Below are 17,115 nucleotides of genomic sequence, written 5' to 3' on the forward strand. Positions count from 1 at the left end.
GATCAGGCCTCACCCCTCCCCCACCCCAGGCCACCTCTCCTTCAGGCCTCTATCCGCCGCCTGCCCCCAGCACAGAGCTCTCCCCCACTGCTCTCACCAGCCCCCACGCACGGGTCACCCCCAGAAACTGTCCTGGCACATCCCAGAGCCCAGCACAGGGTTTGCCTCCTGTACCCCTGGGCCCCCAAGGACCGGGTGAGGCTCCAGAACATTCCAGGCGGCAGCCCAGGGGCCATAAATCACGTTTGTGTTGCCTCTGCACCACGCATCCTGAAAAACCCACCTCCCAGCAGCTCAGAGACCCCACGTGCACCCAGCTGCTGAGGCCACAGATAGGGAGCACCTCCAGGGAGCGAGACTGGGCCTCCAGGGTCTGGCCAAGCATCCTCAGGGGCCAACTTCTCCCAGTGGGGGTCCCAACAGAGGTGGCTGTACCCTGCAGCAACGTGAGGCTCCCTGGACCCAGCATCTTGAAGGCTGCAGAGCCTTGTTGCCTCAGTGGGTGGTCAGTCTCTTTGTGTCCTCCAGTGACAGGGAGCTCACCCCTTCACGGCTGCTGGTTCCAGAACCTCCACAGCTCCTTCCCATAAGCTCAGGTTTGGTGGTATCAACACCCTCGGTCCCATGGGTGATGTTCTGAATTTGCCATCAAGCCCTCCTCCTCCCGCTGCTAGATCCAGCCTCTGGCCTGGGACCCTCCCTTCACTGTCCACCTTCTTTCTCAGGTGAATGCATTGGTGTCTTGGCTGTAACTATAGTCCACAATGGTCCTCCCACTAGCCCAGCCACTCCCAGGACCCACCCATGGGCCCAGGCTCCCACTGTAGGCGCCACACAACTGACCCTCCTCAAACAAGCCCCGACCCCATCCCCCCAGCCACCACATGGCACCACTGGCCCTAGGACATCGACCCCCCCATTCTTCTTCACTCACCCCAACTTCTGTCTCCCTCTCCCTCCTTCCCCAGCCCACTTGCTTGGCCCCATCCTGGACAGAAGCTCCTAACTGCCCTCCTGCCCCCAGCCATGCCTGAGAAACCTCCCACGGCTGTTCCATGCACTCAGAACCAGTCCAGGCTACCCTCCACCCCCACCCCTCCCCAGCCACACTGGCAAGAATCCCACCCCACCCCCGGCAGCTGTGACCTGGCTGGGCCTGGCCCATTCCCACTGTGAAGACTGGGGCCTGGCTGGCTCAGGTTGTCAGCACAGACTTGTACCTGCCACAGAGGCTGATCTGGACCAGGCTGTGGCCTGCCCTGGGCATGGAAATGGGGCAATGAGGGTGGAGCCGAGGGTGGCTGCTGGACAGCTGAGGTGAGGAGTGCACTGTGGGCTTCCAGGAAGGTAAGCAGGCACACAGGGCAGCATGGCCGAGGGAACCTATAGGAGCACAGCGGCACCTGAAGCTTACATCGCTGCAAATCTTCTCAGTTACACAAGCCCATGAGTTCCCTTCACAATCCAGCCCAGTTTGCAGTGGGTTTTCTGTTCTTTGAAGCCAAAGGCTCACTGTGGGTGTATCACCACTGTCTATCCCACCTCGCCCCCACTGCAGCCCAGAGTTTCTCCCCACAGTCTTCCAGGTATGTGTGGCCTGCTCGCCTGGGGATGATTGGGTCCCCACAGCAGCCCCTCTTCAGGCCCTCCGCCTCCAGAGGAAGCCGGCAAGGAGCAGGCTGGGTGGCACCTACTGCAGAGTAGTCACGCTGGCCCACAGTGAGCCCCAGAGACAGAGACACCCGGTGGCCCCCAAGGGCCAAGGGCCAGCCAACCAGGATGCCCATCTGGAGGGGCAGACAGGTGGAGGGCATGCTCCCTGGAGGTCACTGTGCCAAGGAGGAGAGTGCCCCCAACCAGGACACTCTGGTCTGGACTCTGAGGGGCTGTCTCCCCCAACCCACCCCATCACCCCTAGGCCTGCAGCCTCTCCAAACCCCACACCATGTCCACACACAGGGTCTCCTGCCCCAGCCCTGCCCACTGCCCCACACGGTTCCACACCCTCACCCTCTGGGGCCTGCAGTCCCCCAGCGCCCGCAGCCCCACGGTGCCCTTTGTCCAGCCTCCCGAGCCCACACTGAAAGTTGCAGCCTCCTACCTGACACAGAGGCACCAGGAAGATGGGCTAGGTCTGACGTGCCCTATGTGAAGAGCCGGGTGTGCGGCCGTGGCCTTGGCCGGGCGAGAAGCTGGTGAGACCTACGAGCTCCCACTGGGAACGGGCCCAGACTCCAAAGCTCGTCTCCCTCTTCAGAGTGTCGGGACAGACACATGCCCAGGGTACCAGCTCGGGTGCTGAGTGAGTGACAGCCTGAACCAGCGAATGAGCCTTGAGCTGCCCCTCGTGGGGGCTCAGCCTGGAGCCCTGGGCCTGGTGACCGCAGGCCCCGTGTCAGCCAGGGGGCGGCCCAATTCTGGGCACTGTTTTCAAGGAGCAGCCCCAGGGGCTGAGGGCTGGCCGGGTGGGTGTCCTAGGCCCACTCCACCGAGGACAGACTTGAACCTGCCTCACGTTTCTCCTCCCGAAGCACATTGTCTTTGAGGATGGGGCATTTTGTAACGAAAGGGTTTGATGATCAATGGGAGCAACTTCCCCCTTACAAAATATTGAATGGATTGTCGCAGCGTTGTTAATTGTCTATACTCCAATATAAAATAAAAAGTTAAAAAAAAATTGAGGGACTTCCCTGGTGGCACAGTGGTTAAGAATCTGCCTGCCAGCGCAGGGGACACAGGTTCAAGCCCTGGTCCGGGAAGACCTCACATGCCACGGAGCAACTAAGCCCGCGCACCACAACTGCTAAGCCTGCATTCTAGAGCCCGCGAGCCACAACTACTGAGCCCACGTGCTGCAACTACTGAAGCCCGCGCGCCTAGAGCCCATGCTCCACAACAAGAGAAGCCACCGCAGTGAGAAGTCCATGCACCGCGATGAAGAGTAGCCCCCACTCGACACAACCAGAGAAAAACCCGCGTGCAGCAACGAAGACCCAAAGTAGCCAAAAATAAATAAATAAAATTTTTAAAAAAACATTGAATAGAGCCACTTCCCCAGGCCACAGCCCTTAGCTCCTTCCCATTCAGAACAGAGGCCTCCTACCTGGCCCAGCTCTCTGGCAGGGGTAACCCTGCCATTGCCCCACCTGGCTATGTGTCCCCCTATACCACCAGTGCCAGCCTGGGATCTCCCATCCTGTGACTGGGTTTCCTCGATGTCTTCACCTCCAGTGTCCCCGGGAGTGGCTCCCGCTGTGCCCTGCTCCATGACACCCACTGATTCAGGCTGCCAAGGGGGCACTGGGGTCTCCAGCAGCCTTGTGCCCTTTCTCATCAAGGTGTAGGACAGGGGCCACTACTCCCGGCCTCTGAGGGAGGAGAAGAAGCATGTGGGGGCCTGAGGCTGTGTCTGGGGAGAGTCTGGCCACACAAAGGTCGGCGGGGGTGTGGCAGGCCCTGGGTGGCCTGGCCTGAGCTCCGTCTCCCCCCGCCCAAACTTCACTTTGCTGCCCCTCATCTCTGCCGGGGAGCTGATGTGGATGAAATGGGAGCGTGAGACACGTCTGGGGAGAGGACGTCCCCAGTGGGGTCGGAGAGGGTCGATGGGGATGGGGGGAGAAGGTGGCAGCCCCCAGCCCTTTTTCTGAGCATCAGGAGGAGCTGGGGCTTGTCTGGGCTGGAGCCCCACAGTGGTGGGCAGTGGCCGCAGCGGAACATGCCATTTGTTGCCCCTGACAACGTGGTCTTGGAGGGGGTGGTGGTTTGAGGAACAAGCTCATCCGGGCTCCCTGAGCTGGAGGGTCATCTTTGGAATGGGGGGTCCGGGGCTGTTCCAGACATGGTTCCCCTGGGGAGAATGAGCTCTGAGCCGGCCACCTGCTCCCCCCGGGCCCCCTTCCTCCCACTGTGTGTGGCTCTGTGCTGGTCCAGCCCTTGTCCCCTCCCTTCACCCTCAGTCCTACCTGGTTCCCTGGAGCCCTCACTCTCCTGTCTCTGGGCTCAGAACCCAAAGTTGAACTTGGGGGAGACAAAACTGAGCCAGACCCCACCAGGAGAGAGGCAGCCTGGCTCGGGGCAGAGGTGGCTGTGACGGGGTGTTGTCTTAAGATGCAATGGGAGGAAACAGCACCAACTACCCTAAATTGCCCTGAGGCTTGAGCACGGGGTGCCAGGAGCTGTGGGAACGTGCAGGGGACAAAAACGCAGACGTACAGTGTGGGTCTCAGGACGGGCCCCAGGCTCCTGGGGACAGAGGGCTTGCAGCTTCCCAGGCAGGCCTGCCCAGATCTCGGGTGGAGGGAATGCGGCATTTCCCACAAGCCCCCTCAGCCCGCGGTTTGGCTGCTCGTTAACATCTGAGGACTGCGGTCGTGGGCACTCCAGCATCCCTCCCTTGCCTCAGAGGACATGCGGATGACTCGTTGAACATGCTGGGTTTGAATTTCCAGTTCGGTTCTCCCAGTTTCATAAAATATTGACCCAATCTCAACATTTACAAGGAAAGGGCGTGCTGCTGGGAGGCACGACGGGCTGTCGTGGGATGGGTCTGGGGAAAGTAACCGCAGGGCTCTGACACTCACGCCCGTCTCTCTCTCTCTTCAATCTGGCTCAGATATTTTAAAAAGGGAAATAAAATCTCTGCTTCACGATGGTGGTTTCTGCACTGCTTCCAGGTCTCTGGGGTCAGAGTCCCCCTCGTGCACCCTGGGTGCAGTTCCCTGCATTTGGGGGCTCAAGGAACAGGGTGTCAGCACTGAGGGGAGGAGCTTGGGAGAGACGGGGCTGGTGGCTGGAAGCCAGGAGTGGACGGTGGCGGCACCAGAAGCAGGCAGGACGTATGCCTGGCGGCCCCAGCCAACGTCAGAGGCCTGGCGCCCATGGCCAGGTGGGTGGGGGGAGAGGCTGCAGGGGGCCGGTCTGCCCCCTCAGGCTCCTGGCTTCCTGCCTACCCTTAGATTCCCCGCAGGTCTGTCTTGCCTCAGGGCCTTCGCACTGATGGTTCTTTCTGCACATGCCTGGCTCTTTCTGGTCTCCTCTTCTGAGAGGACCTTTGGTAGCACCTGAGTTCGGCCACATTTCCTCACTGCCTGCACCTGCCCTAGCACCTGGCAGGCACCTGTCGTAGCAAGTGTGCCATACAGACTGGGGTGCAGGGGAAGGAGGAGGCTCCCTCACCCTTGGGGGCCTCTGGGGTTGCTTCTCAGGCTGGATGTGTGCTGGACTCTCTCCAGCCTTCCCTCGATTTGCCCACGCTCCATCCTCCCAGACTGACCACGTTGCTCGGGGGTGCCGGGCAGGTGCTGGCTTAGGGGCCCTGGCTATGGGGCAGAGGGCAGAGGCCTCAAGACCTCGGTCTGGCCACAGGCATGGGCGCAGCCCAGCTCCCCGACGCCCTGTCCCCACAAATAAAAGATTCCCTTCCTCCTCCCAGCCTTGCACAACCGCCTGCAGCCTGCTCAGGCCCGGCCCTTTGTGCCCACACGTTGCCATGGAGACGGCGATTCAAAGGCCTGGCACTTCAAGGCTTCCCTCCTCTCTTGGCGGGCTGGGCGGGGGTAGCTGGGACGGTTGGTGGCAGGTGCTGCCTCCTCTCTCTGTCCAACTAAACGCCAGGCTCAGCCAGGACTGGCACCCGCTCCCTCTCACCCAGGGACAGGTACACTTTTACTGGGATCTTATTTGAAGTTGTATATAATGAGGGAAACTGAGGCCTGGTGGCCCCTGGCTCCTTTGGTCTCTCTGCAGCCCAGCGTGGTGCCGGGTACATGAGGGCTGCAGCGTACTACACGGCGGCCACAAGACTCTGCATGTGCCTTCTCCACTCCCCGGCCAAAATCACCATCTGTGCAGTGGGCTGTTCTCAGCCTGAGTGCCCACAGGGTGTCTGAGCCTCTGGGACCCAGGCCCAGGCAGATGCTGCCCCTCCCTCCATACCCACAGCACCTGATGGCCCTGGGACTGACAGGCAGGGGGTGCTGCAGGGGGCTCCTGATCCAGTACTAGTCCATCCTCTCCTTGTCTCCACGTCCGCCGTCTGGTGTCTGTCTCTGAGTCACCCCACTGGGGGTGTCGCGGGGTTTTTGAGGCTCTTGCGCTTTCTCTATGCCCTGTGCACTACTCACGCTTTTTATCTCCCCATAATCCACCCTTTAATCATCTCAGACTCATGCGACTAAAAATGTCTACAGCAGAATCTTCTGGTTGCAGCCACTGCCCTCCCACCCTGTGGTGTGGCAGAGGAGAGATGACCATTTGGGGTGTCACCCACTCACTGTGGCGCGTGGGGGCGTGTGGAACAACTTTGAGCCTCAGTTTCCTCTCCTGCCTAATGGAAGCAGCCACCTGCTCTTTAACACGTGTCCCCAGATGTCTGGGGGGCTGGGCTCTTTGGGGGCCTCATTTCTTTGGGGGAGACCCTTTGTTCCAATCCAGGAACTCTGGTGAGGGCAGCCCATCCAGACCTCACTCCCCTGCCCACGTTTCAGAGCAGGCCGGGCCAGTGAGGGACTTCCTGGGAGTTTCCTGATGGAGGGACGGAAGCCAGGGAGAGGCAGCAGGGCTGGCTGCACCCCAGGCTGGCTCCATGAGGCCCAGGCTTTGCACATGCCTTCCTTGGCCTGGACCCCTTTTCACTTGAGCAGCTTGGCCCAGGGCAGCCCTCACCCTCACGGGCTGTGCCCATGGAGCCATGGTCCTGGTTTCTGGAGCAGGCAAGTGTTGTGAACACAAAGAAAGAGTATACAGGCCAGGGCCCTGTGACGGCACAGCAGGAGCTGGACAGCTTCACTAGGTGTTGCCCCAGCACAGCATCTAGGTGTCCCTCTATGTTTTACGTTAAACTCCTGGGAGCGGGTACTCCCCTCTGGAAAGATGCTGGCGATGGTCTGGTGTCCCTTTTCAGCAGAGAGGTTCCCATGACCAGTCAGCGTCGTCACACCCCATGAGAAGCTATGAGACGCAAGTTTGTGGGATCTAGTGACATATCGGGACCCAATCTTAGCAGAGGAGGGGCCATGGCCACCCCTAGGTGCTGCCCCTTAGTGTCCCCAAATGGGAGGTTTTAGTGGATGTGTGTGCCTTGGGGCTGTGTCAGGGCTCCAGGCTCCCAGATGAGCCCCGGGTGAGTCCTTGGGCTGTGTAAGGAGAAGGAGGGGCAGAGGCTGGAACTGATGGAGCCTCTGGCGTGGTGGGTGCAGGGCCTGGCACACAGAGGTCAGTAACAGAGCTGGGCCCTCCACCCCATCCCCAACCCCTCGTCGCTCCTGGAGATGAGCACATGGACATCACCTAATTTGGACTAATCTGGGCTCCCCAGCCCAGTAGAGGAAACACCTGCCACAGGCAGAGCCCTGCTTGGCCCCTCGTTGGGTGGGCACAGTTAGCTGAGGACCGCTGCCCATGTGCCACCTCCCCGGAGCTTAGCGGGAGCTAACTGGTCCCTGTTCTATCACAGGAGCCCCAGCCTGGCAATGAGGTCACTCAGCTAGGGAGGGGATAGGGCTACGGGGGTTGGGGTTGAACCCCGCCCGTCTGACCCTCAGGCCTGGGCATCACCCACCTCACTCTTTTCTGCAGAAGAAACTGAAGGGGGCCACAGCCTCACGGGAAAGGGCCAGCTGGGCCCCAGCCCATGGCCCCCACACCCTGTGAGCTCAGATGGGGCCACCCCCTCGTCCCACCTGGAAAGGTGGCTGGGCCAGGTCCTAAGTGCAGGAATACTCTCTGCAGAGTAAGAGCCTGCCTAATTCAGAACCCACTGCCACGTCCAACCGTGTGGGGTTCATGGATTACACCCATCAGGCCTCACACGGCCAGGAAGAGGGGTTCAGAGGGTATCCCAGGCGGCGGCAGGCATCGGTGAGGGGAGAGCAGGGAAGGGCAGCACAGGACTGGCCCGATGGGGTGAAATGGGCACGCACGGCCTGGGTTTTCACTGGAGGGAGGGTGTCCTCCTGCTCCATTCTGTATATCCCAGACTTCTGCTGACAAATCCATCTCTTCTTCTCCTTTTTTTTTTTTTTAAATAAACTTTAAAATTTTAGAACAGTTTTATATTTACAGAAAAATTGAGAGGATAACCTAAGGAGCTCCCATCCCAGTTTCCCCTATTGTTAACATTTTACTTAGTATGTGTAATTGATGAACCAATATTGATAAATTATTATTATCAACTAAAGCACATACTTTACTCCTCTTTCCTTCGTTTTTACCTGATGTCCTTTTTCTGTTGTAGGATCTGCTTTTTAGTCATTGAAACTTCCCAAGAACAAAGGGACACAGAGGTGTGGTTTGGCACCTGGGACCCAGCCCACCGGGCATCCAGGGGACTACCCAGGAGTCAGGCCTGGACAAGGTGGAGACAGTGACCCACCACATATCTGGCTGTGGCCCTTCCCCACTCCTTACTTCCTGTACCACAGAGACCCTCCTAGACTTCAGTCTCCTTATCTGTGACATGGGCCCAAGCTGCTGCCACGTCCACACCATGCTCCACACCCGACAAGCACATGGAAGAGCCTTTTCCCCAACTGTGGCCAGATGCTCTCGGGGCTGGATGCCCCCCTCTCAGGAGCCTGGGTCCCCCAGATGGGGTCTCCCTGTCCTAAGACCTGGGTGGGACAGGGGCAGCATAGCCTGCTCCCTGAGGGGCACACAGGAGGCGTTTCTGACCCGGCAGGCAGAGTGGCTGCTGGAGGTGCCTCCCCCCAGTTCTCACCCCCCAAGTCTCACTCCTCCACACCCGGCCCTGCTGCCATCCTCCCACCTCCAGTCAGCCTCAGCTGAAAAGATGACCTTTTCCCCAGAAAGCTCTGCCAGGACAAGACAAGCTGGTGAGTTATGGGGCAGGAGAGACCCATGCTCTGCTTCAGTGAAAACAGCTTCCGCCTCACTCTGGTCCTTGAAGCCCAGCCCCAGGGGCTGCCCAGAGCCCAGGCTGGTCAAGCATCCCCTCCTTGGTCCAGGTGGGGGGCAGGGAGGCAAAACTAGGCAAGTGGGTCCCTAAGGAGTGGACAGTCAGCCTTGGTTGCCCTGGCCCAGCACTCAGGGACCAGCTATCTGCCTCTTCCAGGGAACCCTCCTGGATTACCCACCTCTTCTCCAAATGACTGTTGTCTTTGCACCTCCCACATGGACATGCCTAGGCAGGACCTGCAAACTCAGGGACCCCCAACCCACTTTGGGACCCTGGGAGGGATGCTCCTCCCATGTCCCACCACTCCTGCCTTCCCTATTCTTGTTAATTCTACCTCCTAAGAAGTAGGTCTTACCCCATTTCACCAACAGGGAAACTGAGGCTGGGAGGGGAAGGGACTGCCCAGGGACATGTGGCCAGTCTGTGAGAGGCCAAGGATCTGCTAGCGACCTGTGACAAGTGGGGATAGCTGGGGTATGATAAAGCAATGTGGGTGAAGCTGACTGGACCCATGAGGAGGGGCAGTGGAGCTTCTGGTGACGGGCTGCAGTGGGAGCCAGGGATCAGGGCCCCTGTGCACCCCTGTTAATCTGGCACTGCTGCCGAGAAGCAGGACAGCTGGACGACAGACTAATTAAAGCAGGTCTTGCTAGCACAGCGTCAGTGAAAACGAGGGTGGGGGGAGGCTCTTCCAGGTGCCTGGTGGCAGCTCCGCACAGGTGGGCACCAGGAGAGTCCCTGCCTGCCACCTTGTCAGTGGTGGCAGCCAGGAGGGGATGGGGTCATTTGTTTTCTTTGTAAATAATGCTTTATTTCCTGTTCTGAGTGGATCCCCAACCTGTAATGTAGATAAAAGGGGCACAAGAGTGTGTCTCACTCTCACCCCATCTCCAGCCTTCTGACAATACAGCCCTACCTGCAGGTGCCCTCCCTCACTCCCCATCCCTTCCTACAGGTGTCCCCCCACCCTCCATCCCTACCTGTGGGCCCCCCCCAACCCCCATCACTACCTGCAGGTGTCCCCTCTCTCGCAGAGTGAGTCCCCCAACCTTAATGAAATCTGTTGCCCTGTCAGGGGGTGGGGGTATTGCATCTTACAGCAATTTAAATTTGCATCTTTCTTATTTTGAGTGAAGTTGAGCCTGTTTTGATGGGTTCATTTCATATCTTGGTCATTTTTCTCTTGGTTTGTTGGTCTTTTTCTCACTGATTCGTAAGAATTTGTTATATGTAACAAGAAGTGGCCTTTTGTGAAATGTCTCCGATACTCCCACAGTATGTTGTTTATCTTTTTATTTTGTGCCCCCCTCTCACTGCCATGCATCTGCCTTTTATTTTTATGAGGTTGAATATATCCATCTTGTACTTTATGGCTTCTGGTTTTTGTATAATTCTTAGAATGATTCAAGTTTACAGTTTTTTTTTTCTTCTTCTAGTAGTTTTATGGTTTTTTACTTTTTAAAGCTTTAGTCCATTTGGAACTTATTTTAGTATCGGGAGTGAGGTAGGGAATCCAAAAATTTCCCCCAAACGTCTGTTTAGCTGTCCTAAGATGATGTATTTGTTATGTATTTTGAATTATTTGTTGAATAATCCATTTTTCCTCCTGGATTTCACCTGCTCCCTTCTCATATTCGCATTGGAGTCTCTTTCTGGGTTTTCCTTCCCATCATCTGACTGCCCATGGGCTGTGTTAATTATTGTGGTTCTAGAATATATTTTAGGATCCCACATGGCCCGTCTCCCTCGGTATGCTTATTTTAAAATTTTGCCTGGGTTTCTTTGCTTGCTCAGAATTGCTTTGGCAAGGCCTCTTGATTTAGTCAGAGAACCACCACTCAGAACTCCAGCGAGGCCCAGGACGCGCCCCAGGGCCCAGCGCCCGGACCACCTCCTCTGACCTGCGCCCGCGGCCCCGCCCCATCCCGGCCCCGCCCTTGCGGCAGAGTGCGCAGGCGCGGCTCTGTCCAGCGTGCTGAACAGTGGTTCTGCCCCCTGGCCTTGGAAAGGGAGTGTGCCAAGGGAGTGGCCCAAGCGGAGGACATTCTTTCTGGGTGTCCTCACTTGTCTATGGGAAAGGAAGTGGTCCTGGCCGAGCCGGGATGCTCTGCAGGTCCAGCTGTGGGCCCTTCTGCTCATATGCAGAGCCAGCCCACCCTGTAGGACAGGCTGGAGAGACCCAGTGGCCAGAGCAGGTGGAGAGCACTGGGCAGGGATGGCCGGGAGGGGAGATAGGCCAGGGGCAGGTGGCTATGGCCACTCTGCTGACCAGTCATTCCAGAGGAGGCCTGCAGGCAGGTGGGAAGCAGCAGACAGTGGGCCCTCAGGCCGAACTTACACATGCTTAGCCCAGACCCTGGAGCCCAGACCCTGGGCATTGATTGGAGACTCCCAGAAACCCATCTCTCAGGCTGGTCAAGAGTGGTGGCCGGGAGCCCAAGATTCAGCACATAGGCAGCCGATGGCTCTGCTCCCAGTCTCCCTTCACCAGTTCTCAGCTGCACCCTCAGGGCCCAGGCTCAGTTCCCAGAATGCCTGACCTGGGAGAGCCTCCCCTGGGAGAAACTAGCCACCTGACTGGGAAGGGCTGCAGCTGGATGGGCTGGTGGGGCGGGGGCCCTGAGCCGGGCTGGACTTGGGTGGCAGACCCTGAATGTCCTGACGCAGGCTGGGAGAATTGCCTCTGTGGCTGGCAGCAAACCTCGGCCAGCCTGGCCTGTCAGCAGGAATCCTGGCTAAAAATACCCCAGTCTCAGAGGCCTGCCTGCTGCTGCAGCCGCCTCAGAGCCCCCTCCTCACGCCAGGCATTGCAAACGTGCCCTTCAACCCCTGTGAAAGAGGCTGGTGATAGGGCCCACTGAACAGATGAGAAAACTCAGAACCTGTACCTGGTGAGTCCCAGCCCAGGACACTAGTCCCCAGGACTGGCCACAGAGACCTCTGTCTCACTCGAAGGGCAGGTTTGGCACCTGTCCTGCACCCTGCTTGGGACCCTGGACAGGGGTCAGGGGGAGGTTCAGTCCAGGATAAGCTGGGGAATGGGGCATGGCTCTCTGTCCCATGGCTCTTGGGGTGCAGAGCCACTTGCTGGGGGGTGGGGGAAGAGCCTCAAGACCTTGGACTGAGCCACCCCAGAAGAATGTGGGGCACCAGGTGAGTGCCAAGCCATCTCTGTCCCAATTGCCTGCCCCACTGTATCAGACCCTGTGGGCTTCTGGGGGACCACTTGGCATGGGCACACCCTTTGTTTTGGGTTCATTAGCTGACTGACCCCAGGACAAGGCTGTCTTCCCTGGGGCTAAATTTCCCCATTTGTACCCTGTGAGGGTGAGAGGAGTCGAGTCCATATAAGCGTGGACTGGAAGCAGTCTTCCAATGTGTTTGTTGAATGACTAAGTGACTGAGCAAGAGAGCAGATGAAGGCATTGAGGGGAGGATGGCCAGGGGGTTCTCCACAGTACACTTTGGGTGGGATTTCTGAGCTCCAAGTTGGACTGGCCCTTCTCTGCCCTCAGCCTCTCCATCTGAAAAATGGAGCAAATCTTCATGCCCCGTGGATCATGGCAGCCCAGAGAGGGTCTCAGGGGCCCAGGGAGCCCTGGGAAAAGCAAGACTGGGCACTAAGCCTGAGTTGGCCCAGCAGGAGCCTCTCACTGTGACTTCGGAATGGGTTTGCAATGCCCACCCTGCCCTCCACTCCAATCTACTCCAGCTGGCAGCCATGGCCACGCCTAGGCCTGCCTTCCCCACCCCACTGGGTGCTTGTGGGTCCTCTAACCAGGTGCCCCCCTCTCCCGACCCGGTTTTGACCGCTCGCTGGGCTCCTGCTGTGAACAGTGGCTCCCAATTTAGCTGTCACTGGCGGGTGGGTGGCTCTGGAAGGATCCGCATTCCCTGCAGGGGTGGGGGAGGGGCATGAATCAAGTGCTGATGCCTTGGGCACAGCCTGGGGACCCTGCCTTCCAGACTTTTGGCCCTCAGGGACCAGGAACGTCCTACTCAGCCCTAGGCCCTCAGGGACCAGGAACGTCCTACTCAGCCCTAGCCCTGGTCTCAGCCAGTGCCCAGACAGAGGCCACCAACCTACACTCACTGAGATAGGACCCTGAGTCCACCCCCCCAATGACCACTAGGGAGCCCTGGGGACTCAACGCATCTTCTGGGAGTCAGCAGAAGGGGCAGATCCAGCCTTGGGTGCCATGTGCCAGTGCTGTGGGTCCCACTCAGCCTGAGTCCCCTACCCTCTCCAGGCTTAGGTTCCCATCCTGGAGACCGGCCACTAGAAGCGGGGATGGGATGTGCAGTGAGGGCCACCACTGTGTAATGCACACACTTCCTCGACCATGCCCGGCAGCCTCCCAGAGGTGGGAGGTGCTGGCAAAAAGAGCATCCAGCATAGCAGAATCCAGGATGCCATCCTGTGGGAGGAAGCCTCTAGTTGGTGTGGAGATCGGAGGCATTTGGAGTTGGGCAGCCCAGTGGGATTCTTGGGGATGCTGCCAGGGATTGGGCTGTCAGCCCCTTCCCTGCATTGGCCCCCATTGCTGCTGTGTGTGGCTTTGATGAATAAGAGATGAAGAAGCAGATTAATTATGGCCTAATATGCACCAAAGGTGGGCAGAGGGACTCCTCAGAGGCACTCCTCAGGCAGGCCTAGGCGTGGCCATGGCTGCCAGCTGGAGTAGATTGGAGTGGAGGGCAGGGTGGGCATTGCAGACCCATTCTGAAGTCACAGTGAGAGGCTCCTGCTGGGCCAACTCAGGCTTAGTAGTGTATGGGTGTAGTGGGTGTCCTCAGGGGCACAGGGCTGATGACAGAAGGCCAAGACACCCTCTGCAGCCCTGAGGTTGGGGTGATGGGGGTTTCTGGGTGAAGTAGTGGCTGTGGGCAAAGGTCATCCTGGGAGGGGCTGCCAGGATGTGGGTCTACCTAAGTTCCCCTGACCTCCATTTTCTTGTCTGTAAAATGGGTAGTGGTGGTACTGTCTACACCATAGGACAGAATGGGATGTTGCACTTAGCAGGCCTGGCACAGAGTTCTTTTGGGCCTTGGGCAGACAGCTGCCCTGTGCAGAGAGAGCAGATGGCAGGCTGGCGCCCCCCAGCTCCCTGGAACTGCGACCACATTCCCAGCCACCCACTCAGAGTGCTGGGAAAGGTCACATTGGACCAGCACCTGGGTGGAAGCAGGTTTGCTGCATGCCCTTGGAGGTAACAGGTCCTTTCTTGCACTGCCTTGGGGTGGCCCAAAATGTGTGCAGCAGAGGCCATGCCCCTTATTCCCCCATCCCTCCCTGGGAGGGTGTCAAGGGACCACATGCCCATGGGTACCACATCAGCTGCCCAAGCAAAGCCACCACAGGCCTTTCTGTCCAAGATGGAAACAAGCCTCTGGGAGCATCTGAGCAGGTTGACTCCTGTCCCTGTCACCCAGCACCAGCCACAGTGGAAGGGTCCCCTTGTCCAAGCTGGATTCTACCTCCAGTGGACCTGGAGGTTTGAGTGAGAATCCACGTGCCCCCTCAGGGCCTTGTACAGGCCTCTCAGGGAATAGGATAGGTTGGGCAAAGGAGGGACGGCGGCCAGTTGATCTATCCCAGGAGGTGTTAGTGTCGGCCTCATCCACATGCTGCCCTGAGCTCAGAGAGGGCAAGGGGCTGGACTGAGGTCACACAGCTGGGAGGGCCCGCTCATGCCTGACAGGCTGAACTTGGAGGCTGGTCCCCAGGGAGGAGGAGGGGGGTGAGGCAGCCCTGTATGTGGCTTTACTGGATGGGTGTAGTGGGTGAGCTGACAGAAGGCCATTGTGGTGGGTCTGAGGGGGACAATTCAGGCAGAAGCCCAGGCCAGGCAGGGGTGACAGGATTGTTCAGCCCCAAGAGCAGAGCTGCCTGCAGTCTCCAGGCCAAACCCACTCCTGATCCCCAGAGCTATGTGTGCAGAAAGCCTGGAGAACTCAGATCAGTGTGGCCTGAATGGTCTGTCATCTCTCCACCCTTGCTGGGCGACCCAGGGACTGGTCAGCAGTGTGCAACCAGGCTCTCCCCACGGTGTCTCTGGCTCCAGCCCTGAGCACTGACCCCTAGGGCTGGCTGTGCTCCTGGACCAGAGGCTGCAGCCCCATCCCTCATGCTTTCCTGGACCTGCCCACACCCTGATAAACGTGGCTTACCATACCCCTACCCCACCCCCGCCACTGTCTCCAGCCTGAGGAGACAGCTGCATCCTGCTGGAGGCCAACTGACCTGCCACCCAGCCCTGCTCAGCTCCTCCTCTGCCTGCCATGGGCCCCCTCAGTGCTGGCCCACACCTACCTCTCCCTCCCCCCAGCCAACACCCACAGCAGACATTCAGGAGTCATCCTACAGGCTGGGCTTCCAGCGAGGAGGGCGCTGGCCAAGGTGCTGACTGGGGCGGGGGGCAGACGAAATCTTTCCCACAGCCTGCAGTGGCTGGCTTGCAGGTCTCAGCCCCACTCCCACCACACAGAACTGTAGGCCCAGCCCCAGGCCAGAACAGCCAGGACATCCGGGCTTGATGGATGAAACACGTGGGCCTGTGCCCCAGAACGGCTGCCCCCAGCTGCTGCAGGAGGGGGCTTTGAACCTACAGGCAGGCGGGGCACAATCTTTAGCAGTGGTGGGCCAGCCTGGGGTCCTAGATCATTATAGCCACCCAGGAGCATGGGATCGTGGTCCACACTAGCCCTGAGCCGAGAATGATGGCCAATGCCACATGGCTTGTCATCTGGTCTGAGGTGGCCCTGCGGGGAGAACTCTTCCTGATCTGGGAGCTCCTGCATGCAGGGACCTTGGGGGAAGAGCTGACATGGGGGACAAGCCTCAGCCTCCTGCTGGCTCTGTGAACTTGACCTCATGTTCCCCGTTTACACAATGGGGGACACACCTCCATGTGGCTGTGGGGGGGATTCACTCGTGGCACCCAGCAACCAGTACCCACTGGGGAGGTGGCTCTGGGTGCATGGCCGGGTGCAGGCGCAAGTGCACAGGAGCTGGGGGTCTTGGTTCCCCCTCAGCTCCCATGTGTCTGGGAATTGAACGTACTCCACAATGACCTGGTAAGCCAATCCTGGGACAAGGGTGACAGGGACGCAACAGGCAAAGGTGTGGTCAGGGCCACAGTGCAGCAGCCAGAGGGGTCTGGGCAGTGTGGCCTGTACCCTAGGCCAGAGAGTTGGCCTGGCACGGGCACCATTATTGGTCTCCAGCCCACAAGGCTGCCTGTGATTTTGTGCTCAGATGGGAGCACTGGGCTCAGAGAGGTCCTACTTGCCCTTGGTGAGGCCAGCAGGCCTTGATCCCTTTGCTCTGCTGACGTCTCCTAGCCACATCTGAGGTCAGGAGGCCTGATGGGGAGGCAGAATGTGCCAGGCCTCCCAGTCACCAGGTCCCTCAGCTTCACATCACTGGAACACTGGCTGGGCTCCCAGGGAGACCACCAAACTCTCAGCCAGGATGCTCCAGTCACAGGGAGCCTGCCAGCTCAGGGCCTGCCCTGGGCACAGGGTCCTACAGATTGGAACCAACTCTCTCAGCCAGTCTCCATCCACGTGGCCCTCTTACCTGCCGGGCAGGCTCGGAGAGGCCCAGATCTGGCTGATCAGCTCCCAGCCCTCCTCCATGTGCAGGGCAGCCTGCAGGGACGCTGGCCTGGCAGCTGGCTGAAGACTCAAGAACTTACCTGTGAGGCCAGGTAGATCCCCGAGCAGCAGAGGGAGGTGGGACGCCTATGCAGATGTGCCTGGGGTGTGAGTGTGTGTCACTGGGTTCTCTGGCACTAGAGCCTGGCCTGGCTTTGAGGAGGGTGGGGTACTAAACAAGTGGGCTCAGAGGGGAACTCCTGGGCTGGAGACCCCATCCCACGGGAGGGAACAGGTGGGGGGCACCTGTGGAGGTAGGGGCAGGCCCGTGCCTGAGTCCCCTCCCTGGGTGGTGCAGAGAAGGCCACAAAGACAGGTGGGGACCTGGGAAGTCTCCTAAGCTTTAAGCCTGTTTTCTAACTGAAAAATGGAGCAATGCTACCCCAGCAAAGGGTTGCTGGGCAGGGGGGTTGGCCTCCAGGGTCTACTGAGGAGAGGAAGGGCGTGGGCCAGGCAGAGGCGCACCCCACATTCCCAGGCCTGCGGACCAAGCCCTGCCCGGAAGCTGGCCGCTCGGGGACCCCCAAAAGCCTCCAGTCCGG

This window comes from Orcinus orca, chromosome 15, assembly GCF_937001465.1.
Source record: "Orcinus orca chromosome 15, mOrcOrc1.1, whole genome shotgun sequence".
Lineage (NCBI taxonomy): Eukaryota > Metazoa > Chordata > Mammalia > Artiodactyla > Delphinidae > Orcinus > Orcinus orca.